Genomic DNA, 24,119 nt, shown 5'->3' with positions numbered 1-24,119 from the left:
ACTCGGCTTCCCAGCAGGCAGCGCGGGAGGGGAGGAGTGGGCAGGGAGGGTATCCCGGCAGCGCGGGGCACACTGGGAATTGTAGTCCTGCCTCCCCAGAGCTGCCAGGGCCATCAACGGGGCTGGGCCGGAGCTTGGACTACATTTCCCAGCGAGCGCCGCGCGGGCTGACCCGTGAGGAGCCAGTGTCGTCCAAGTGTGTTTATAGTAGCGTGTGTGCGTTTAGTGCCGGTTTTATTTATATCGAATTCCCTGATGTTGCTGAACTTCAAGACACAGCGGCTCACACAGCGTTAGTCTGACTCATCGGTGTGCCGTGGGATCAGAATATCCTGAGCTGGAACAGAACCCTCAGGTATCGTCCAGTGCGACAGATCTGATGGAGCGCTTTAAGGTGCAAACTTTCTGCCTTGTAGGAGGCAAAGCCTTGGTCTCCAACAGCAAACACAGATTTGTTCCCTCCAATCCTCTCCACAGGACGTTGTGTCCAGCTCCCTCTGTCCCTGAGTGACAATACCTGCCTGGAGCGAGGGAAAACACTCGAGCAATAAATAGCCCAGCTTAGATGAGCAAAGCTTTACTCACCACAACCTATTTTTAGGGCATAAGTTGAGTTTAAGTGTCTCTAATCTTCATACAGGGAACTGGCATGGGGTTTCTCCCGCTGTGTTTTATTTATAGCTGTTTTTTCTCCTTTCCGGGAAAAACAAGATTAGTCTCATTATTTCCATTATTATTATTCTGTCTGTCATGATTATTATTCAGTCCATACACCCGTTTTAGGTCTTGTCTGGAATTACTGTGGATTATCCCGCTAATGCCTGTTGCCTTCACGCCGAATATCACTTTTGTTGCTAAGAAACTGCTTCTGCATAACAGGCAGTGCGAGCCCAGCCCTCACTTCAGCAGCTGCTGAGAAGTCACCGGGAGCAGCAGGTGCCTCTGGAAGCCAGAGCCGGAGTGTCCGTGGCAGAATTCCCACACGACACGAGGTCTGAGTGTGCTCAGGGATTCCTCCCTGGGAGGGTGGGCATCCCCTGGCACAGGTTGGGCAGAGAAGCTGTGGCTGCCCCATCCCTGGGAGTGTCCAAGGCCAGGTTGGAGCAACCTGGGATAGTGGGAGGTGTCCCTGCCCATGGCAGGGGTCGGGACTGGATGAGCTTTAAGGTCCTTTCCAAACCAAATCCAAACCAAACCAAACCATTCCATGATTCTGTGATTCGGTGACTTTGTGTTTGAGAAGAAAAGGAGCAAAGGTCTCTTTGAGCTCCTCCAGTGTGTCTGTGCTGTGCAAGGGCAGCTTCCTGCACATCAGGACGGGAGGAATCATGGAATCATTTAAGTTGGAAAAGCCTTCCAGGGTCAAATCCAACCATTCCCCCAGCACCGCCAAGCCCACCACTAACCCACATCCCCAAGTGTCACATCCACACAGCTTTTAAGTCCCTCCAGGGATGCTGACTCCACCACTGCCCTGGGCAGCCCCTTCAAGAGCTTAACAACCCATTCAGTGAAGAAATTTTTCCAATATCCAACCTAAACCTCCCCTGGCACAACTTGAGGCCATTCCCTCTCCTCCTGTCCCTTGTTCCCTGGGAGCAGAGCCTGACCTCGCCCTGACACCCTCCTCCTGTCAGGGAGTTGCAGAGCCAGAAGGTCCCTCCTGAGCCTCCTTTTCTCCAGGCTGAGCCCCCCCAGCTCCCTCAGCTGCTCCTCTGTGTGTGCTGGAATACCTGGGATTGTTCCCTGTCCCCCTGGGGTGCGAATACACAACTCTGGGCACAAATTAATTGTGCTTTCACACCTAAACAGCTGCCAGCAGCTGGTTTGGGCACACTGGGTCCATTTTGCACTGCCATGAGAAGCTTGGGGTGTGTCTGTGTGCAGCAGCTCCCTGGGTGGGAATATCCAAGCTGTCCCCCTGTCCCCACTGGGAACATCCATGTGCAAACCCCCCCCCAGGTTTGAGGCTGTTTGTGCTGCAGGTCAAGGCACAGACACGGTGACATTTCCTCTCCCCGCTGGCTCCTCGTGTTGCCATGGTGACCAGATGCACTCGCTCTTTTATCTGAAGTATCTATTAACCAAAGCTTCCTATTAATTTCCCCTCCACAGAATCCATTAGGGATTCACCTGAACCACCACAAAGGCTTTTTAGGTCCCAAATCTACCTCAGAACCTGCCCCTCGTTCTGGGGTGGGCTCAGAGACATCGTGGCTTTAAAGTGCAGCTGATGGAAATGTTTTTTTTTTTTTTTTTTCCATCAATAAATTGCTTAGTAATGAGGGAATAAAGAGCCTGAGGAGAAGGGTCACAACAGCCTCTCCCTGCAGATCTGTGAATATGGAATGTACTGGAGCCTCAGGTCCTTGCTCCCAGCCCAGGGGTACCTGGATGACTCTGTCTGGGGAGTCAAAGAGAGCTGGAGGTGGGGATGGATGGGCTGCACCTGCATCACCCTCGAAGGTCTGGGGCAGGATTTTGGCTGTGGCAGAAACCAGAGTCACTTTGTCACTTTGGTTCTCCTGTGCCCTTTGGCTTCTCTTGGCAAGGTCAGCACCGAGAGTGTCCCAAACCAGGGCACCAGGGGGATGGAGACATCACACAGAACCGGAATCATGGAATCACAGAATGGATTGCATTGGAAGGGCCTTAAAGCCCATCCAGTTCCATCCCCTGCCACAGGCAGGGACACCTTCCACCAGCCCAGGTTGCTCCAACCTGGCCTTGGACACTCCCAGGGATGGGGCAGCCACAGCTTCTCTGGGCAACCCGTGCCAGGGCCTGCCCACCCTCACAGCCAGGAATTCCTTCCCAATATCCCATCTAACCCTGCCCTCTGGCACTTTGAAGCCATTCCCTGTGTCCTGTCCCTCCATCCCTTGTCCCCAGTCCCTCTCCAGCTCTCCTGGAGCCCCTTCAGGCCCTGGGAGAGGCTCTCAGGTCTCCCTGGATCCTTCCCCTTCTCCAGGTGAACCCCCCCAGCTCTCCCAGCCTGTGTCCCGAAGCTCCTAAACCAGATGTCTCCTGATCCAGATCAGCATCAGTGGTTGCAGCTCCCACTTCCACTGACACAACAACTGGGAGTAAGGGAAGAACAACAACACCCACCTGAGAGTGTCCCAAAGCCACCACATCCCTCCTGTCCAGCCCACAGTCCCCCCAGGGACCCCAAAAGGGTTTGTGGGGTAACACACACACAGCCCCAGCCAGAGTTCTGGGAACAGAGAGGGAAGTTAAACACCCAGGGGAGGAAGAGCAGGTAAAAAAAAACAAGCCGTTTTGACAGGGCTGCCACACTGTGTGGCAGGAGGGTTAATTTTTTTTGAAGCTGCCATTTCATATTCCCTTTCAGACAAGCTGAATTACACGGTGCTGGCTGCTCCAGGAGTAGCATAATTTTCCTCACGGAAATAATGACAGGGTACTTAAGAAGCAAGTGAATGGATGGCTGAAGTACTGGGCAGAGACTTCTGAAATCCAGGCTGAGCCCTCACCTTTGCTAGAGGCTCCTTTGGTGACCTTGGGCCAGCCACTTAATCTTCCTGTGTCTCAATTCCCTGCCAATAACATGGCAATAATAACTGTTCTTGCTCTGGCTGGCTTATTTAGGCTGCAGACTCAGAATTTACAGCTGGTGTTTTCTCTTCTTCGAGGGCAAGGGAAGCCAAAGAGCTTCAATTCGTGCTGAGGAGTCTGGGACACCACAAAATGCAGCCTGGATAATAATAAAGGGCTGGGATTTATCATTGGGAACGTTCTCACACAATAACTCCTAATCCATTGTTCCCCATCTCTTCCCCTCAAAACGTGGAGGAGTTTAGAACTGTGCTTAGAGTTCCAAAAGCACCGGAATAATTTAGGAACAGAGGCCAGGCCGATTTACTGAATCCCTGAGCTACTTCTGAAAGGGGGAGTGGGTAATTTAGACACCTGCAAGATTTCTTGTGAGGTCTCTGTGCTCAGTCTGTGGCTGCAGCAGCTCCTTGGGTTCTTTCAGTCTAAAGTGAGGTTTGCAGGCAGCTGTGTACTCGGGTTTTATCCACCTCTTCAGCTTTTAGGGGCCTGGGTGATTTCCAGAAGCTGGGGGAAGATGGTCCCTCGCTACCAGAGCCAATGAAGATGAGATTTTTCTCTCCAACTGAGCAATTTGCTGTACAAAGGGAACAATTCTAAAAATAGGGAGAAATGGCACCGTGACATTAAGAGGAACGATGACCCAATCCCCAACTTGCTGCAGGGGCTTTTGTCCTATAACTGCCTTCCCCATTAGGGCTGTGATGACATTATTTGCTGTGGTTATGTGGGGCACGAGGCCACGGCTACCTGGAAGGGAGGATTTTGATCAGACTGCAGAGGATGAACACGCCAGACAGGCTTGTTGGGGAACACTAAATCAGTGGAGTTTCATTTACATCAGACACCAGCCCAACCATTCCAGCATTAATGGCTGCACCGCTGCCCTCGGAATTTTGTGTGGATTTAATCTGTCAGTGGGGGAGTAAAAGGGAGGGGGAGAGTGAGTTGCTCTGGCTTGTGCAATGTGGATCTTTTCTTTCAGGCACCGTCAAAGCACAGTGATTTGTGCTGGTTTAAAATTCTTTCGGCAATAGATTTGTGGCTGCCCCATCCCTGGAAGTGTCCAAGGCCAGGCTTGGAGCAACCTGGGATAGTGGAAGGTGTCCCTGCCCATGGCACGGGGTGGGACTGGATCATCTTTAAGGTCTCTCCCAACCCAAACCATTCTGGGATTGTATGATTCCTAAATCATATATTCCATAGTACCAATGATGTGGGCAGTGCTGAACATATCCTGGGTTGGTTCAAAAAAAGAAAGAGAAAAAGAAAGTGTTCAACAGCACCAACAACTCAAATTATTGAAGACATTTCAGCACTTTTACCACTGGCCTCGGCAGGATTCAGGAGTTTCATTTTCACACCTGGGTACCTTCGAGAATAGAGGCTCTGAGTGGTGTTGAAAATGTGTTCTTTTTATATTTTAAAGCCCTGTTGGAAGCAAAGGGCTCCACTCTCCAAACAACCCCTGCCAGGCATGGAGGTGCCAGCGGTGCCCGAGTGCCCAGCAGGGCCCTGCCCCTGCCCTGCTGTGTCTGGGGGGGCTTTGAGGGAGACAATTCCCTTCCTGACAGCTGATCTCCACGAGAAGCTGTGTTGAAGGGAGGCAGGGGAGTGCCAGCTGCAGGATGAGCCCCAGGATGAGTTGGATTTCCTCGGATGTGCCTCCCTTTGCTTCTCTCAGAGCCCAGGGGAGCAGAACAAGGCACGACGTGACCTCCAAAGCACTTCCAGCCATGGCCATCTCTCAGCTCCAGGGCTCTCGGGGTCTCTGGGGCCGTGGCAGCCTGGGCTGTATGGCAGGCTATGATTTGTTGTCACCTTTATAAACACAACAACAAAATCACTAGTCTTCCACACAGAGCCAGGCCAGGAGAGCAGCGCTGCCTCCTCAGGGACGTCCTCCCGCTCGTCTTCTCCTGCTGTCCTTCCTCGGTTTTCTCATCCTTAATTCTTGGTCTTGTCTCTCCTTCCAGGGATGGATGCTGCTCTTCGCAGAGTTCCTCATGAGACTGTGTCAGACCTCCCTGCAATCATCTCTCCAATTTGTGGCTGTTCCCGTGAGTTTCTGCTCCATTTTCTCACTCCCGGAGACTCTACAGGGACATCAGGGCTCAGCAGGGGCTCCTCTTTCCTTACCCTGTGATAAACTTCTCCAGGAGTGCTCTGTCAACCTGTCTGTCTCCCAGTTAGATTTCAGTCTGACTAAAATAAGCAAATGCAGTGTATACTGGGGGAATGCTGGAGAGAAGGACTCAGCAAAGAAAAAGATAATGATGGTGCTGAGTTTCCTGGAATCCCACTGAGAGGCTGATTTAAGCAAGAAAAACAAACCCTTTTTGCTGTTTCCTTTCTCTGGATTTGTTGATGAGCAGTCTTTAGTTCACCCCAGGTCCAGCTTTGCTTCCACTCCCCAGCTTTTCTCTGTTAATACCTCACATATGGCACGGATAAGGTGTGAAAGGACAATGCTGGCTCACATCCATGGAAAGGATCTGACTTTATTCCCCCGTCTGAGTGAGGCTTACTTACCTCAGCCACTGAAACCAGGCAGGGAACAGCATCCTTCCCATCTTCACCGAGCCTGTTAGATGTGCTGTTGTAAGCAGATGGCAATAAAAATTAAAAAAAAAAAAAAAAAAGGAAAGAAACAAAAACTATTCCTCAGGATCTGCTGCTCCTTTCATGGGAGGAGAAAGTGTGGAGCAACAGGAGAGGGTTTGCTGCTGCTGCTGCTGACAGGGGTTGTGCACTGTGTGAGCTCAGGGGGAGCAGCCCCATCCCTCCCTTCCTCCCTCCCTTTTTTTTTAACATATGTGCTTTCTATAGACACTTTAATCAAACTCCAGATGGGTTGTTTCAGTCAGGGGATTTGTGCTGCTCTGGAGATAAGAGTCCTTTGTGCTGGCCTAGGTAGCCAGAGTGTTTGTGATAGCTGGAGCTGATACCAGGAGATGTCCAGGTGGTCTTATTTAACAGGGAGCATTTAGTGATACCACCATTGTCCAGGAAATCAGATAAAACCGGGGCCAGGTGTTACCCAACACCGTGTTTGTGTAAGGACAGTGCCAACTGCTGCCTGCACTGAGCCACGGAGCAGCACTGCAGAGGGGGGGTGTCACCCCCAAACTGCCCTGGGTGCACCACTGAAAGGGAAAAAATTTAACCAGGAGTTGGACTTGGATGATCCTTGTGGGTCCCTTCCAACTCAGGATGTTCTGTGATCCTGAGCTGACTGTCAGGTGGAACAGCGCTGAGCCTCACACTGAATTTAAGGTCACTCTGACACCTGCCTGGCCGTGGATGTCCTAAACTGAAGAAACCATCCTGTATTTTCCTCTCTGCCCTCCCACAGAGAGGTCTCTAATGAAAACGTTTAGGGAGTGAGACAATTTAGAAATAAAAATTCAGGACAATTCACTCTTCTGCCCACGATAATTAGAAGAGAGGAGGAATTGTACAGATGGATGAACTTGAGAGAGGAGACAGGTTGGGAAGTGCTAACCTGGACTGTAATTTCAGGTGACAAGGACACTTTTCAGTCCTTGTTCTGGAATGACACTGCCTGGCACGGTGACACACCAGCTCCAGGTAGGGATTTACCATGAATCATTGCTAGAAAATCACATAAAAATCAAGACAAAAGAAGTACGAGCAAGGCCTGAGCTCTTCTGCTGCTTTTACACACAGCCATTCCCTCTTCAGAGCAGGCTATTTAGCAGGAAACATAAATTCCAGGCTCAGAGTCGTGCAAGACTTTTGTCTAGACTCCAGCTCGTGGGATCTGTCTCCGTGGGGCCGTATTTCTCAGTGTGATATTTTTCAGGACACCACTGCTTTGTCCCAGAGATCTCAGGGCCGTGGAAGCTCGTGGCTCCTCGTGCCAGTGGCAGCTGGCAGGCTGCTGGAGCTCCTTGCTAATTGTTTGTATGGCTGGGAGCTAAACTTAGACTGCAGAACACGGGAGGGGAAAAAAGCCTGGTTAGAGGAGGAGTGGGGACTGTGGGCCCCCAGCTGTGTCAGAACAGGCTCATCACCGAGAGATCCCCAGCTGCACTGCCAGGCTGTAAATTAAACAAACAGTATTTCCTCTGGCCCAGACCACAGGGATGGCAGAGAGAACAATGTGGCCTTATTGCTGTTATTTCCTTTGGTTTCAATCTCCGTCCTCTGCCCCCACCTCCTCCCCAGACCCGTGGTGCCCACTTTACCCGATTTGCCATTTATTACACTGCTTTAAAGAGAGGCAGGGGGAAAAAGGCTCAGTGCAAATTATATTTTGAGCTGTTGTGCTTTGCCTCTTTGGTGGATAATAAATCTCTCTGGCAATGCTCCTCTGTATAGGATTTGTCATTAAATGCAATTAAACAAACCCTGCAGGTGTCCATGATCAGGCCTGCAGCAGCCCATTCACAACTGCAATGTTATTATCAGCCTGACAACAAAACACCAGATATTTCCTGAGCTCCTCTGATCGATGAGCTCGCCTGACTTGGAACTGGAGGGAGGAGAAAAGGGGGGACCAGAGCGCTTCAAATGCTCTTTAGACTTATTGATGGAAAAGTCAAAAAGCTGCTCAGCAATCAGAGGGAAGGTGGAGAGGGAGAAAGGCAGAGGGACGGGAGAGCTGTGAGGGGAAAAATGAGAGAGGAGTGTTTGGGAGTGAAAGGGTAGAAATGTGTCAAGATATCACATGGCACCCACCTACCCAATGAGTGGTTAATGCACAAGGCTAGGATTTAGGAGGCAAGGAGGGTATTTTAGGGGTGATCCTTTGGCAGGTGGGCTTTTAGTGTGAAGTGAGTCATGCAGGCTCCCTCTGCAGTCAGCACAAATATTCCTCTCACCCTAAGGACTGGCAGGTTGACCTGCTGTCCAGGGATGTTTGTCAGTCTTCATAAATTGTAGCCAAATGGTTGGATCAGACACCCAACTAATTGCAAATCTCACCTGGAACAGCCAAAAGAATCGACTTTTTCAGGGCCAGGTTGGACTTGGAGCAACCTGGTCTAGTGGAAGGTGGAAGTGTGTCCAGGGAGGTGAAATGAGAGGAGCTTTAAGGTCCTTTCCAAACCAAACCATCCCGGGGTTCTGTGATTCTCTGGGTGTGTCCCTCTCCATCTCCTTTCACACAGAGACATGTCCTGGCACAGCCTCAGGCAGCACAGGCTCCAGAGGTGCTGCTGACAGGATTTGTCCAAAGCAGATGCAACAGCATTCACACCTGGGTTGTTGTGTGCCCTGACAATCAGGAACAGGGAAAAAGCTCCTGTGGTTTCTGTCAGCCATCCCAGGCAGCCTGTGGAGTGTGAAGGTCAGGGACTCACAGGGGACCGCCTGCCACCGAATCCAGTGAGAGAGAAACATTTACCAACACCGGTCGAATTCTTCTGCCTGACTCGTTTGCTCAGCTCAGCCTTGGGGTGCTCTTGGGATGAACCTCATTCCTCTCCTGCTCCCACCCCAGGAATCCTGGTTTAGCCCAGCTGACTGCTGAGGCACACATGGAATTGCAGTGACAAGGGACAAGCTGTAAAGTGTCACCTCACTGGCCACAGCAGTGGGGATGGTCCTTGGGTCAGTGGGGTCTGCAAGGGCATGGAAAAATCCACAGCTACCAGTATTGCTTATCATGGAACCCCAGAGTGGTTTGGGTTGGGAGGGAACTTAGAGATCATCCAGTGCCACCCCCTGCCATGGCAGGGACACCTTCCACTAGCCCAGGGTGCTCCAGCCTGGCCTTGGACACTTCCAGGGATGGGGCAGCCACAGCTTCTCTGGGCAACCTGTGCCAGGGCCTCCCCACCCTCCCAGGAGGAATTCCTTCCCAACATCCCATCTAACCCTGCCCTCTGGCAGTGGGAAGCCATTTCCCTTGTCCTGTCCCTCCAGGGCCTTGTAAAAATCCATGAACAAAAACATATGAATAAATCCATTTTGCTTCCCCTGCAGACCTTGGGGACGTCTGAGGTGCCGCTGGCTCAGAACGTTTGGGAGCCACGTGTGTCAGAATCCCAGCAGCTGTGGAACGTGGCGTTGCCCCACTCCAGCCCCTTCCACCTCCCTCTGCTCTCAGCCACAAATCCAGAAACACCTCTGCTTCCCTGCCCTGGATGCTGCAGGGTTTGCAGTGGGGGCTGGGGCTGTCCCAGGGGGATGTGCTCTCTCCCAGGGCAGAGGGACAAGCGCTGGCACATCCCTGTGCCCCCCCCCCCCCCCGAGGAGCCAGGGGGGCTGCTAATGAGCATCCCTGGGATGGGTCTGCAGCCACTGGTGTGAATGAGCTGGGGCTGCTCCGAGTCCTCAGGGACTTTGGTGGAACTCTGCTGATTCACACCACGAGAGCTGGGGCTGGTGGGGAAAACCCCCTGGAGTTTCCATCAGCGGGCGTGAGAGTGGGGAGGGAGCCTGGTGAGAGCTGAGGGGGGCACAGGGAGCAAATCAAGGGCAGGGTGGAAATGCGCATCGGCTTGGATTGACTTCAAAAAAACAACAAACACTTTTTTTTTCCCCCCCCTCCCTTCTTTCCACCTCCCTTCCTCCCCAGCTCCAGCAGCTCCTCTCCCCGTGCTGCTCATCTCCCTTTGTGCTCCTCTTACCCGCGCTCTCCTCTCTAAACAGGTGCAGTTGCCACTCAATAGACTTTAATTACCACTTCAAGGGCTCTCACCGGGGTCTGCGGGAGGGTGGAGATGAATTTTCCCGAGGATTATGTGTGTCTGAGTTCTCTTCAGTCAGATGGCAATATTGCTGTCAGCCTGGATCCTTCGAGAGATCTGTGCTTCGTGTTCTCTCTGCTTGTGTTAACAAAAAGAGAAACTGCTGCTGAAGTTAAAAAAAAAAACACCCAGCCATTAGCTGGATTAATTAGCAGGACGGCAAATGGGGCTGGAGGAAAATATTGTAGAAAATTTAAAACCCAGGAGTCTCAGCTGGGCTTCTAAAGCATTATTTCTGCTTGCAAGTCAAGAAGTGGAGAGCTCAGCATCTCCCAAGATTTCTGTGGGAGACTGGGCTCTGAAAATACAAGTTGTTTTTAACCACTTTACCTTCTTTTTTTTTTTTTTTTTTTTTTTTGCTCCGTGCTCTTCCCATCACGGCTCACCAGAGAGACACACTGTTAATGCATCCTGCTGGGGCCCTGGGGATTCCTCTTGCCAGTCCATCCCCGACCTCAGCACAGCTTGCCTGTGGTGGAGGAATTATTCCCCATGTTTAACTGGTAACATCACATCATTTTGATTATTAAGATCCTCTTCAAGGGGCTAATCCTGCAGAACTCAGAGCGGCTGATGTGTGTTGGAGCTGCTTGGAACTCTTTGCCCAGGATGTGAGTGTGGAACTTGTGGAGATGCACACAGAAATTTAGATACATGCAGGGAGGAGCTGGGAATATAACAGGATCTTTTGGGACGGAGAAAGTCTCCAAATATTAAAAAAAAAAAAAATTTCTTTTGCTCAACATTAACATTTCTAATTTTTCCATAAAAACGAAACGCAGGAAGGAGTTTGTTTTAGAGCAAATTAAGCAAAAATCAAGTTTGTTTCCCTTAACCAGCAATTCGGCAAATTGGGGGGAAATTCAGCAAATTGTCGGCAAATCTGCGTTTTTTTTTTTTTGCAGATGTGTTTTCCTTTTTGCCCGGCCCCAGAACAGCTGGGCACGTGCAACATCTGCTTGGCTTCTGCACAGCCCGTGGCCAAGGGTGGCTCTGCCCACCTCGGATAGTGGGGGCTGAGCTCCTCTGCATCCATGCTCTGATCCAGCTGGTATTCCTGGCTCAGTGCCCAGGCTCCCCCCACCCCTCGGGCGTTATCCCGAGAGTTGAGCCCCAAGCTGGGGTTGAGGGTCTTACCCGCAGTGCTGTCCCTGCTCCCGAGGGCCACGCGTGTCCCTCTGGTACCGCTCGCTGTCCCGTCTGCCCCGGGGTTTTGTTGGCACCTGCAGCACAAAGACAGCAGAGGGAGAGGAAGGATGGATGGGCAGCACTGATGGAATGGTTAATGGTTGGACTCGGTGAGCTTAGAGACCTTTTCCAACCCTAATGAATATACAAGATGCTGCGGAAGGAGCGGAGTGATCCTAAGGGCACTTAAGATATCAGCCCTAAGACATCCTCCATCCCTGATCGTGTTCTGTCCCTCCTTCCCTGGGCTCTGGGTGCAGCTGTGACCCCCCCAAATGAGGAGGTGGTGGATGACACAGGGACTGGGGTGGGAAAAGGAAGAGGCACAGTGATGTGCCCATGAAGGACTTCTCCTTGGGTTTGTAACTCTTTTCTCTGGGCTTTCTCCTCTCTCAGGGAATCCTCCCCCTCTTCTTCATGTACTTACCCCAATCCTTTCCTCTCCTATTCCTGCCTTCTCCAGCCCTCCTGACATTCCCACTCTCATTTCTCAGGTGCTCTCCATCTCCTCCTCATGTAACTCATTCTTTCAGCTTCCAAGATTTAAAATCCTCCTCTCTCCCTCACCTCTTCCTCCCCCCTTCCTTCCCTTGTGCATTTTGCTTCCCAGGCCCATCTCCCCTGTGTTCTCCTGCCGTTTCTGTGGCACTGGGATGAACATTGATCACAGCCATCTCAAGCCCATCTCTCCCTTTTCCCAAAGAGCCGATGAAAATGTCACCCATGAGATAATAATCATGTTGCTCACGTCCCTTAATTGCTCTCAAAGTACACGTCGAGGCTTCAGAGCCTCTTTGAAAGGCAGGTTCTGGCCTTTGGCACATTATTGACAGGCTGTTGATAGGCCCCTTTGTTGAGGAGCAATTTTGTCCCTTTTCCTGTACCATTTTTTGGGTGTTTTTTTTTAAAGACAGCCCTTTCAGAGAGAGTAGATTTTTAAAATAGAGCCGAGCTTTGAATGAACAGGCATCAGAGTCATTCCTGAGGAGTGGTTGGTGGCACATGTGGGAGATGAGAGCCACCAGAACACTTCATGCAGGACAAGAAATCAAACTGTGATGACTGATAGCTTCATCCTCGTTGCTTTTTAGTCCTTCCCCTCTTAGACCCACCAATACGGTGGTTTTTTTGCAGTGTATTACTAATTAGACATCTTGTGTGTTCCAGCCCCTGGTAAACAATAAGAGAAAGTTGACACTTGAGCTGTGCAGCGACTCATTTGTATCTATTAATGATAATTCTTTGGGGTTTTTAACACCTGCTGATTAAAGTGGACTGAGATCTTCTCGTCACAGCAGCCCTTCGTGGTCTCAAAAGCTTTGCAGGGCTGGGGCAAGGGGGGAGTGTGAGCAGATCCAGCCCAGCCGCTCTGCCACCGCTGGCGTGGGCAGGGACCCTCCATCAGCAGTGCGGGCTCTGTGGCACAAACCTGAGCAATTCCCCGCTCTGCTGCTGTTCCCAGAGGCTTTCAATTCACCCCTTTGCCACAGATCAATTTTAAAACACGTCCCTCATGAGAGCAGGGCCCCCAGCGGGGCGGGTGCTGCGGGTGCATCTCGGGGTAACCCCAACCACGGCTCCGTCTGCGGCAGCTCCCGAGCGAAACCTCGGGGCTCTCTGTGCCACTCACTCCCCAAGCTGGAGAGACATGAAATTCTTTCCTCTCTCTGAAACGACGTCCCCTGGAATGATTCTGCCCCTAATGAGCCCCGACCGCGCCGCCGCGCTCCGGAGCCGCCGGTGTGCATGTTAACGAGGAGCCGAGATGGCCGGCCCTGTAATGGGAGTCTGTTCAGCATCCTAAGTCCCGCATTAGGCTGTGCCTGTAGGAACCCTGGGATGTTCCATGGAGACTGCCTGAAGGTAATCATCTCTCCCAGGCTCCTGGCTGGCCCTCACCGAGCGCTCCGCTTGCAGCTATTCCGGGAAACAGCTCCGCAGATGATAAAAGTTTAGCCCCTGATTTATTCACTAGCAAAGAGGGTGGGGAGGGGGGAAAATGCCGTTTGATTATGGATGGAGAAAGGAAAATGCAGGGGGCTGGTTGGGGTTTGGTTGTTGAACCCCGTGAGGGACTGGAAGCACTGGAACTTCATTGTTTGGTTCGGCCAAATCGTGAGCAGTCCCTGAGAAACACCGTCAACCTGCAATTCATCTTCGAGTCCTGCTTGACTTCAAGGGGTGCATCCCAGCACTTCCCATCCCAGAAACCTATTTCAGACATCACATCCACTTAAATACACATTCTGTGTGTGTCAAGCACACACGTCACAGGGAGTACAACATAGATAGGTAGGTAGATAAATAGATATACATTTAGATCAGGGTATGTTACACAGGACAACTCCATCCTGTTGAAAACCAGGAAAAGGAGTTCTTCCAAATCCATTCCCTCACTGACAGACCAGCAGAAAAACATAATGCCTCTCTTCTAGGGAGAAAAAAAAAAAAAAAATCAGCTAATTTATTTTTCAAAGTTGTGAACTCATTAGCTGGCAACTATTGTTCCACCCACCTTGGCAGCCCCTCGAGGGGTCACAAAAAACCTGCCCAGAGCTCCAAACACACCTTTGTCAGCGTGTGCTGAGAAGTGCTAAAATAAAATGTTGTCTGAATTAGATGGGGAGGATTAGAAAGGTGATAAAAGCTAAGCCAGGAGAAAATAAGATGATAAATAGGTCTGGCAAGATAGATGGATAATCTTCCTCCCAGGCCAAGCCTGGCAGGATAATCACCTTTTTCTGTTCGCTGGTTCCATTTGCTCTGGGATCTTCAGAGCTTTACAGGTATCACTGACTTTGGTCTTCTGGTACCCTGGGAAAGGGGAACACAATGTCCCTCTTTCCAGCCAAGAGGTCTGAGGTGCCTGACTTAGGAGTCACAGCATGAATAATTTTGTGAGCTGAACTGGAAAGACTTGCACTTGTTCTTGCTGGGAATGGTGCAATTTTCTCCTCCTTTTTAAGAGAAACTCTGCTCTAATGGCTGGGTGCATTGTCATCCTACGGGAGCAGGGACTGACTATCCCTCCTCATTTTGGGGGGGCTTGAATCCATGCCATTTTCACCTAGGCTGGAATCTTGGAGAGGGACTGTTCATTATGGCTCTGGATTCTCAGAAGTCAGCAATTTTGGATGCCTTATGTGTGTTTGAGACACTTTGAAAGGGACTGATCACGAGAGGCAGGCGCTTCGAGGGCCCTGAAAATCAGGATTAATTGGAGTACGTCGTGCTGGGCACCTGGAAACACTAAATGCTTTGGAAAAATCACAGGGGAGGGGGTTCTGTTTCTGAGCATGATTTGGGAAGACTGCACAGCCTTAAGTAACACAGGATAAAGAGAAGATCTTTGCATAACATGGAAACATCCTTTAATCCTCAGCGCTTGACTTCAGGTGGCATTTGATTCCTGAGCCACTTCAGTGCTGAAGTTTGTGCAAGTGCATTTGTATTTTCCTGCTGTTGTGTAAGTTACTGTGGGTTTGGTTTATGAGAATTTCTGGGTGGGTCTCGAAATTAAAATAAATCAGAAGGCAAAGTTGTCCCCTCGAGTAGGACACGGAGGCTTTGCAGGCTTCCCTCACCTTCACCTGCAGAGCCGCAGGCTGTGCCAGGAAATATCCATTCTTTGCACCTCCTAAAGCCCCTGACCTGAGTCCCAGAACCAGAATCACCCCCAACTCCTCCCCTCATCCACCAGCAAAAAAAAATCCTTGGCAGAGCCTCCCTTCCAGCTCAGAACCAACCTCTCGGTGTTGACCCTCGGCCGCTGCGACACCCGGAGCTGTGTCTGTAAATGAGGTGAAACTGAAAAAATCCACCCTGCTTATCCCAGTTATCCCCCAGGAAGGGCACAGTGGCCACTGGCAGGAGCCATCTGGCCTCTGGAACCAAGGGCTCCTGGAGGCAGGGCACGAGTGCAGGACGGGAAGGGCCCCATCCCCACCAGGAGGGTGAGGAGCTCTGGGCTCTGAGAGGGTTTGAGGCTCTGCTGAGTCAAACAAAACTGTGGCAATAAGGGGTTTTTTTTTCCTGTTTCAGGGTCAAACTACAGGGCTGAGCTGGTTTTGGGACACATTACAGATGTTTCTGTGTGCAGGAGTCAGGGTAGTGCATGTCCAGCCTGAGCTACAGCGGAGCTTTCGGAGCTGCTGGGAGGCCAATTCCTCTTAATCACAGTGAGTGCTGAAGGCTCCAGATATCCTGGAAAGCCTTGGGATACTCAAACACAAAGATCAATATTGAATATTGTATTAGCTGTTCCTGAGCCTTTTTCTTTTTCTTTTTTTTTTTTTTTTCTTTTCTTGTTTTGTCTCCAGGCTGAAATTTAGGAGATTTTATTACATTAATATCCCAGCATCTGTTTTAGTAAGGACACAGTTTAGAAAGTCATCTCAGCATTTAAAGACAGATCATTTTAATAGGATTTACCAATTAATTTAGAACCCCACTCCTACTCATTTTCAGGTGAGGTGTGTGCTGGTTTGTTTTACAAACCCCACCACAACGCTGGTTTGTTCTAAACTCACTCGATTTTAGCAAGATGTTAAATAATGACAAACTTTGAGGCCACACATGGATCCCAACAGCCCTGGGGGGAACACATCAATTTAATCACCTGCTCTCCATCACTTCTCTGCTTTGAGTCCTTTTCTGGGCCTTAGGGTGGCTCCAGGGGAGGTTTATTTCTTTAGCTCTCCTGGAGGGGCTTGAATTCAGTAACTTAGCAGAGACAACTCCCATTATCCGCAGGGAGAGACTATTTACAAGGGCCTGGAGTGCCAGGACAAGGGGGAATGGCTTCAAACTGAAAGAGGGGAAATTTAGGTGGGATATTGGGAAGGAATTCTTCCCTGGGAGGGTGGGGAAGGACTGGGATGGAATTCCCAGAGAAGCTGTGGCTGCCCTATCCCTGGGAGTGTCCCAGGCCAGGTTGGAGCACCCTGGGATCGTGGGAGGTGTCCCTGCCCGTGGCACTGGATGGGCTTTGAGGTCCTTCCAACTCAAACCCTTCTGGGATTTGGACAAGCAGAGAAGCCAAATTCTTGGCTCAGAGTGCCCTCAGATCTCGTCTGGGCCCTGAACAAGCACCTGCAGGAGGTGTTGGGGCAGAACAAACCTCAGCCCGAGGGGGAGCGGCCTCGCCGTGTTTATCCCAGCCCAAAGGGCTGTCACCGATCCGGCATCTGAAATCCACTCTCCTTTTCCTGCTGAGATTCCCAAGCACCTCCCAGTCTCCCAGCTACTCCCAGATGCCACGATTGCAGCGGAGTGGCAGCCACACACAGACAAATATTTGTGCAAGGCACACAGAGACTGGAGGCTGGAACATCGTCTGTCTGCGGGGAGGAGGAGGAGGAGGAGGGAAGGAGGATCCTGCCTTTAGTTCTGTTTGATTTGAACTAACAAAAAGCCACAGGGTGTTTATTTCCTACAAAACTTCCAATGTTTCCATCCAGCAGGTGATGTGGGACCCACCTGCCGGACTAGTTTCCAGTCTGAGTGCTTAAAGGGTCAGGAATTAAACTGAATTTAGATCAGACCTTACCCCGAATCCCCTGAATTCTTCAGAGACCTCTGTCAGGGGCAGGGTTGGATCCATCTATGAGATCTACAGAAAATGGCCAGTGAAAAATAAATGAAGTGACAAAATACTCCCTGAACAAATGGAAATGTAACTTTGATTAAGCAGTGCTCTGAACAACACAAAATTTAGTTAGGATATGATATCATCTGCCCTCCTATGTTTTTATATTAAATATGAAATTTGATTAGGCAATTTCCCAGAATGAGGAATAAACCCAGAAAAGCAGGAATAGGTATTAGGTGCAATATAATTTTCTGGCTTCTTCTGTTTGGGAGCAAAGAACGTGATTTCCCTCCCCCTCCCCCCCTTATTTTACAGCTGAACTTCAAAGGGAAAAACGCCTGATGTTGGTGCTGGAGGGGAAAAGGCACTGCCCAAACTGAACCTCAGCAGAAGGTAGGATTTAGGACAGATCAGAGTCACTGTGCACACAGAGAACTGATGGGAGACGTTAAAAAGATTTACAGAGGGATAACAAAGGTATCTCTCCACTCAAATTCCATAGGGAAGCGTTTCCACTCCACAGTTTTTTTCAATGTCTATAATATGTCTTTGAAGGCCATGTGGATATTCAAGGCCTTAAAGGAAATAACACTCTGTTCAAATGTTTTTCTTCTTTTTTTTTTATTTAATTCTGAAACAGCAAATAGGAGTTTCCTTAAAATGGAGAACAGAGCTTGTTTCCTTTTCCTCCCAGAGGCCAACATTACTCAGGGAAAATCCAAGTGTAGAGACAGGAGATGGGGCCAGGCTGAGCCTGGATTAAACCCCCTGGTTGAGCCTCTGCTCAGCAAAGTGTTTAAACACACATTTAGCAGGGCTGGGGGGGAATTTCCAGTGAACAGGGATTTGTTTAGTGAATCTCAGCCTCCAAAAATGGAGATAAAACAAATGCAGCAAATCACCCCTGCTGACAATGGCTCTGGGAAATGCTCCATTTCCAAAGTGCTCAAACACTTCAATATTTAAGCTTTTCTATTTTCTATATTAGATCCTTGGTTTTATAACCAAAAAGAGGAGAAAATTTTTTTATTGCAGCTCGAGGCGGAGTTGAATACTTCGTGATTTTAATTTTGTCAAAATAAAATTGAAAAAAAAAAAATCAAAAATCACCCAAACCAAGCAAACAAAACACTTTGGGGTTTTTTGGATTTTTTTTTTTTTTTGAGAGGAACATTTTGGGGAAAAAAAATCAACCCTGATTTAGCCAATGAGCACTTTAATACAACACAATCTGTCAACAGACCCAAAGTGCATCAAGGCAAATTTTGAGTGCTCAGAACCAACCATGGAGGAGAAATATTTTCAAAGAGTTGTTCACTGAAGCATTGGCTCCCCAAAGCACCTTGGTGAAATATCTCCTACAAACGAGGGGATATTAAAAACAACTTTACACACGAACGACCCGGGCAGGCACACTTTGAAAACGAGGATTTGGGGGTTTCCTACACAAAGCTTTGATGTTGGGCAGGTGCAGGGTGCAGGTTACATTTGGGTTCGTACGACCATTCCTGACTTTCCAAATGGTTTTATTCCCTGCCTTACCCCGGGCTGTGAGTGTGTCCTACCTTGGAAAAGGCATCTGCGCCTGTCCCAGTCCATCCCATCCCTCCCAATGTCCCACCTCAGCCAGCCCTTGGCTCTTGGCCAGACCCCAAACTGCCCCCCCCCCCCCGAGTGCTCGGGGTGATCTCCCGACCCTCGTGCGTTCCTGCCAAGGAGAAGGACCGGGACACGACCCGGGCATCCCTGCCCTGGCACCTGCGGGGCTGTGCCGCTCCCTTTTCCCGCTCTCCCGCCTTCCCCGTCCCGCAGAGACCCCTCCGGGGCCGGACTCACCTCCCTGGCCGGGGAACAGTCCAGCGTCGCCTCGGGGACCTGGTGTTGTTGTCCGGGGAGGGTCGGGGCAGGTGCCGGTGCCCGGTGCCCGGTGCCCGGTGCCCGGTGCGGGGTCAGGGATGCCCGGCTCGTGTCCCGCTCCAGCCCTGCCCATTGGCGCCGCCGGGCTCTGTCCGTGGTGCTGATGCCGGGATCCTGCCGGGATCCCTTCGGGATGCCCCCCGGTTTGTGGCCGGGATCCCTCCGGGATACGGCCGGGAACCCCCTCGGCTCCCAGAGCCAGGGCCGGGGGAGGCCGGACCCGTCCCCGGAGCGTCCCCGGAGCTTCCCCCGAGCATCCCCCGAGCCCCGCCGCGGTCCCCGTGCCCGAGCAAAAGCGGGACGGGCTCCACAGGTGTCCCCCGCGGGGCTCAGCTGGCGCTGGGTCAGCCGAGCGGCGGAGGGGCCGGCGAAGCTGCCCTGCCTCTGCCTCAGGGCTTTTATGGGGCCGCCGGGGGGGCGGCGGGAGGAGCGGCCGGGCGGGGACTGTCGGGCTCGGCCAACGGGAGCGGCGGCTCGGGGCAGCTGCGGCAGCATTACATCATGGACCCGCCCGCGCCTCAGCCCCACAGCCTGTGCCGGCCGCGCGGCAGCGATGGGGGGACAGCAACAGGTCCGACCGGGGGGGGAACCGAGCCCTGGGAACGGGGCAGAGCACGGGAAGGGCGCTCGGAGCTCTGCCCGGGAGGGACGCGGGTTTGGGAGCGGGGAAAGCCCGCCGGGAGAGCCCGCCTGGATCGCCCTGTGCTCCGCTCTGAGCGAGGAGGGGCTGCCTCGCGGGGGTCGGATCCAACCCCACCGGCCCGTTCTTGCCACCTCTGGGGGTTCTTTCTCTCGCCCTGGCGGGCTCTGATTTCCCAGATTTTTCCCAGATTTTCCCAGTGGGCAAGCCAAGCTTCACCCTGAATCCCCAGCCTTTCTCACCCTGTTTTTGGAGCGTGCACAAACCCCGACCCTCCGTTTCCTCCGAGCTGAGAGGAAGCCCTGATGTGAGGACCTGGAATCCACGGGGATCTCTCCCGTTCCCAGAGCAAGGGGGTCAGACAGCTATCCCCTCGAGTGTGCCAGAGAGCACAGCACTCAGCAGGGAAAACAAATCTACTCCCAAACCCCCTCCTCAGCTGGGATGGGTTTGTGTTGTGCCTCTTAGATGGCAAACACCCAGGCTGCAAACATCAGTTCTTCAAGATTACCCTAAATTATCCTAAATGATCAGTTGAGGTAAAGCTTTGTCTTCTGGCATACCCTGTGCACGGGATGTGCTATCACCTGATACCAAAGGAAAAATTATAATTGTTTGCAACATTGATTAGATAGAAATCAAAATGGTCCAGAGTTAAAGGCTTGGTCTGGGGAATACTTGAGACCTCTGGGTAATACGTGAGACCCACGTTCAGGTCTGATTTGGGATGGATCTTCTGCAGGAAAGTAAGAGGCTCCAAAGCCCTGGAAGTAAGAGCAGATGACATGAAGGAGCCCATTTTTGAGTGGCACTGGCTGCTATTCAAATTACAGCACAATTAGAATAAAACCAGGTGCTCTGTTTCCAACTCTTTTTGTTTGTTTAGGGTTTTTTTTCCCCATGCCATGATGGATTATGGGCCAAATCCTTTCCCTGGCTCCCACCAGCCCAGAACCTGTTGCTGTTGCCTGAGGTGAAAGCTGGGTTGGAGCAGATTGTCCCCGTGTGTGACACAAATCAGTGACTGGCCCTGAAGGAGGGGATGGCACTGGCAGTACCTGCTGACCTTGTGGTGCATTAGTCACAGCACAAAGAATGTGGGCTGGTGTTCAGGTACAAGGAGATGTTACAGCCTCGTTAGTGCCTGGCCTTGGATGTGACTCTGGGAGGGATTTCCATTCAGGAGCCAAACCTGGAAGCTGTTCCTCGTGGCTTTGTCCTGGCAAAGCAGGAGTTTGGGGAGAATGGGAAGCTTGAAGCTGTAAACAGCATCTTGTGGGAAATGCTGAGGGTGCCCAGATCCATCCACAATGGACCTTCAAAGGAAAGTGAGACTTGGGGACCTAATTCCCTTAGGAGATCCTACTGGAAAGGAAAGCCACAGTAAGGGACATTAAAGCTCGTCTTGTTCCACCCCCTGCCATGGGCGAGGACACCTTTCACTATCCCAGGTTGCTCCAACCTGGCCTTGGACACTTCCAGGGATAAGACGGGTGCCACAGCTTCTCTGGGAAATCCATCCTCCCCACCTTCACAGCCAGGAATTCCTCCCCAGTATCCCATCTAAATTTCCCCTCTTTCAGTTTGAAGCCATTCCCTGTGTCCTGTCCCTCCATCCCTTGTCCCCAGTCCCTCTCCAGCTCTCCTGGAGCCCCTTTAGGCCCTGGAAGGGGCTCCAAGGTCTCCCTGGAGCCTTCTCTTCTCCAGGTGAACCCCCCCAGCTCTCCCAGCCCGTCCACAGTTCCAATTCTCTGTCTCTACAAAGAACAACCATTTCATAGCAGTTCACAAGGGGTGAGAGGGGCACAGGCACTGCTGTTTCCCTGAGAGCTGCAGCCTCTTCTCTGGGGGCTGTTGGGCAGCGCTTTGGACTCCAGTCCTCTCCGTGCCATCTGAGAAGTCATTTTGGCCCGTTGAGATTTCAGAAACATGATTTTCAGAGGGATCCAAGGGGGGAACTCGAGCTTTCCCTGCCCAGTCCAAAGTGTCTCAAGCCCGAGCTACTCGTTCCAAAGATGAAATGTTGGGCTTGTTGTGAGTCAAGACCTGAAAACTCTCAATGTCCACGGCACATTCGTCCCCTCTGGCTTTCCCACCTCGGGAGACTCCTCTGCCTCGTTCATTTACACCCAAGATATTTTTTTTTTTTTTTTAGTGGAAGAGGGGATCGGACAGATTTTTTTTTTTTTTTCACGGAGAAAGTCTGGCATGAACTTAGAATCCTCAACAGGAAAGGTCACCGTTTGATTGAATCACTCCAAGTTGTTTTCCACCCCCTACCCGGAGCGGCCCTCCGGGCTCGGTAATTAGCAACGGAGCGAGGCGGGGGGAGCGCGCTGGACTTTGGCCCCGGCTGACCTGATTCGTACAACGCGTCTGATTAATGCACCTGGTCACATGGCAGCTGCCAGCGACTTGTTGCTGGGCATCCAGAGGTTTCCAAGGGAACCGCTCCTTCTCCTGCCGCTGCTCCTCAGCGAGTGCGGGAGAGCCGCTCTTCGGGCCCCGAGGGCCGGGCGGGAGGCGGGAGCGAAGGTGCGTGGAGGAACACCCAAAATAGAAGCGAATCCCGCGGGGAATTTGGGGATGGAGCGGCTCGGATGGAGATCCTGTGGGATCCCTGAGCCACGGGCTCAGCCCTGCCTGTGCACCCTCCCCTGTAGCTCCACAGCTATCCCAGCCCACGCTCGTGCCCAATCCCACCCGAACCACATCCCAAACAGAACAACAGCTCGGTGCGAGCACAGACACGCCCCCACCCTCTGACACCCCTCTTGTCCACAATTCCTACTTGTTTGCACACAGGCCACAGAGTCAGAGATGGGTTCAAGTCAGAAAAAGATCCCTAAGATCGTTGGTCGTTGCCAAAATCTACCTGTAAACCTTCTTTCAGTGCAAAGGGAGACTGAGGCACGGACAGCCCCTGCAAAGCTCTCTGCGGTGCAAACACTCCAATGCACAGCTCTGAACGTGGCAGGGGGTGGCTGCAGGACACAGAATCACAGGATGCTTTGGGTTGGAAGGGACCTTAAAGACCATCCCATTCCAACCCCCTGCCATGGGCAGGAACATCCTTAATTAGAGCAGGTCCCTCAAAGCCCCATCCAACCTTTCCCCAAGTGTTTCCAGGGCTGGGGCACCTGGAAAACCTTTGCCTGTGATTCCCCATCCTCACCCTAAAATATTTATTTACATGCAGCTGACACAGTGGTGTCAGCACCACCCAGGGCAGGGGGTGGTCGGGTGGGTACCACTCTCCTGGCTTTGGAGAAAGCAGCCTGGGCAGAGGCACTGCTTGTCTGCAGACAAGACCAAGCAGAGACAGCAGAGCGTCCTGCCAAAGGCAGGGCCAAGTGGCACCCTTGGTTCTGTGCACACACACATTCCCACTCCCACTCCCATCCCCACTCCCATTCCCACTCAGTCACTGCTCACATCTCCCATCCCTCGCTGTGCCTGCGCCCAGGGCTGGACATCCCATGTCCACCAGCACCCCAACACCCCCCCAGCAGGGACTGGTGCTGATTGCAGCCCCTCATCCCTCCTCCCCTTCCCTCCACGCTGTCTCACACGTGCTGTACCCGGTTCCCAGGCCAGCAGCTCTTGGCAGGAAAAACAAACTCCCTGAAGTAACCAGCGCAGTTGGCAGCAGCTCTGCTCTGCAACACCCGCCTTCCAAACACTCCAGCAGCCTTACTCCAGCAAGTCCTTCCTCTTTTCCCTTTCCCTACTCCAGAGGAAGTGGGGAGGGGGTGTGTGTGCTCTGTCTGCTCCCACAGCACCTTCCCAAGCTCGTTAATGCTGCTCTGGTTTGGTTAGTCACGGGATGAGCGTCAGCCACGAGTCCCAAGATTGTCAGTGCTGCGCCAGGAGACCTTCCCTTCACATCCCTCACCCCCCTGAGCCTGAACTCGGCTCCGTTCCCCCGACCTTTGTAGAGCAACCCTGATTTATCCCCTCTGACACAACTGTTGGCATTGCTGGAGGACACAAATATCCAGGGAAACACGGCTCAAAACATTTCCCCACCCTCCTCACCTCCCAAAGTCTCGTTCTTTTTTTAACCAGGGAGGTAACGCAGCCTTGCTAACTCTTTGGATCCAACTGCTGTCAGGAGATGATTATCCACTATCTTTTATCTAATCTTCCAGACTACAGCCTGTGCCCGCAGGAATAAAAGGTGTGAGTGGCTTTATGTACCAAACTGGATTTAGAATCATATAATCACAGAAGGGTTTGGGCTGGAAGGGACCTGAAAGATCATCCAGTTCCAACCCCTGCCACGGGCAGGGAACCTTCCACTAGGCCATTTACGTGATGGGGAGAGAAAGACTCTGCCTCTTAACTCAGTTTTACATCAGGACATGATGTTTGATACAGGAGGTGCATCCGGCCGAGGAGAAACTAAATTATTTGGACTAAGTTCCCGGGATTAAGCAGGAGGAGTGTCCTGGTTTGGGTGGGGGTAAATGTGAGTTTTCACCCTGGC

At 51.7% G+C, this 24,119-nt stretch overlaps 3 long non-coding RNA genes across 5 annotated transcripts; 1 reads left to right on the top strand and 2 right to left on the bottom strand.

Moving 5' to 3' along the window:
• The first annotated feature begins 334 nt into the window (after positions 1-334).
• On the top strand, positions 335-5,749 carry LOC114067888. Its single transcript, XR_003573486.1, has 2 exons — positions 335-394; positions 5,553-5,749. It is a non-coding gene; the product is annotated as an uncharacterized LOC114067888 (long non-coding RNA).
• LOC114067890 lies at positions 3,995-6,164 on the bottom strand. The gene is made up of 2 exons (XR_003573490.1): positions 6,109-6,164; positions 3,995-4,172 (listed from the first exon to the last, which is right to left on the bottom strand). It is a non-coding gene; the product is annotated as an uncharacterized LOC114067890 (long non-coding RNA).
• Positions 6,165-7,183: 1,019 nt separating this feature from the next.
• On the bottom strand, positions 7,184-18,991 carry LOC114067889. Of its 3 annotated transcripts, XR_003573487.1 has the most exons (5): positions 18,910-18,991; positions 17,032-17,094; positions 11,433-11,518; positions 10,247-10,764; positions 7,184-8,203 (listed from the first exon to the last, which is right to left on the bottom strand). It is a non-coding gene; the product is annotated as an uncharacterized LOC114067889 (long non-coding RNA). The 3 variants fall into 3 exon arrangements; XR_003573489.1 differs by lacking the exon at positions 17,032-17,094 and having other exon boundaries at positions 18,910-18,967; XR_003573488.1 differs by lacking the exon at positions 7,184-8,203 and having other exon boundaries at positions 10,090-10,764.
• Between the last annotated feature and the right edge of the window lie 5,128 nt (positions 18,992-24,119).

Source organism: Empidonax traillii, unplaced genomic scaffold (genome assembly GCF_003031625.1).
Source record: "Empidonax traillii isolate 1590-97213 ecotype Southwest subspecies unplaced genomic scaffold, ASM303162v1 scaffold986:size372637, whole genome shotgun sequence".
Taxonomy (NCBI): domain Eukaryota; kingdom Metazoa; phylum Chordata; class Aves; order Passeriformes; family Tyrannidae; genus Empidonax; species Empidonax traillii.
Note: the sequence above shows the minus strand (reverse complement) of the source record. Positions and strands in the feature narration are given on the sequence as shown.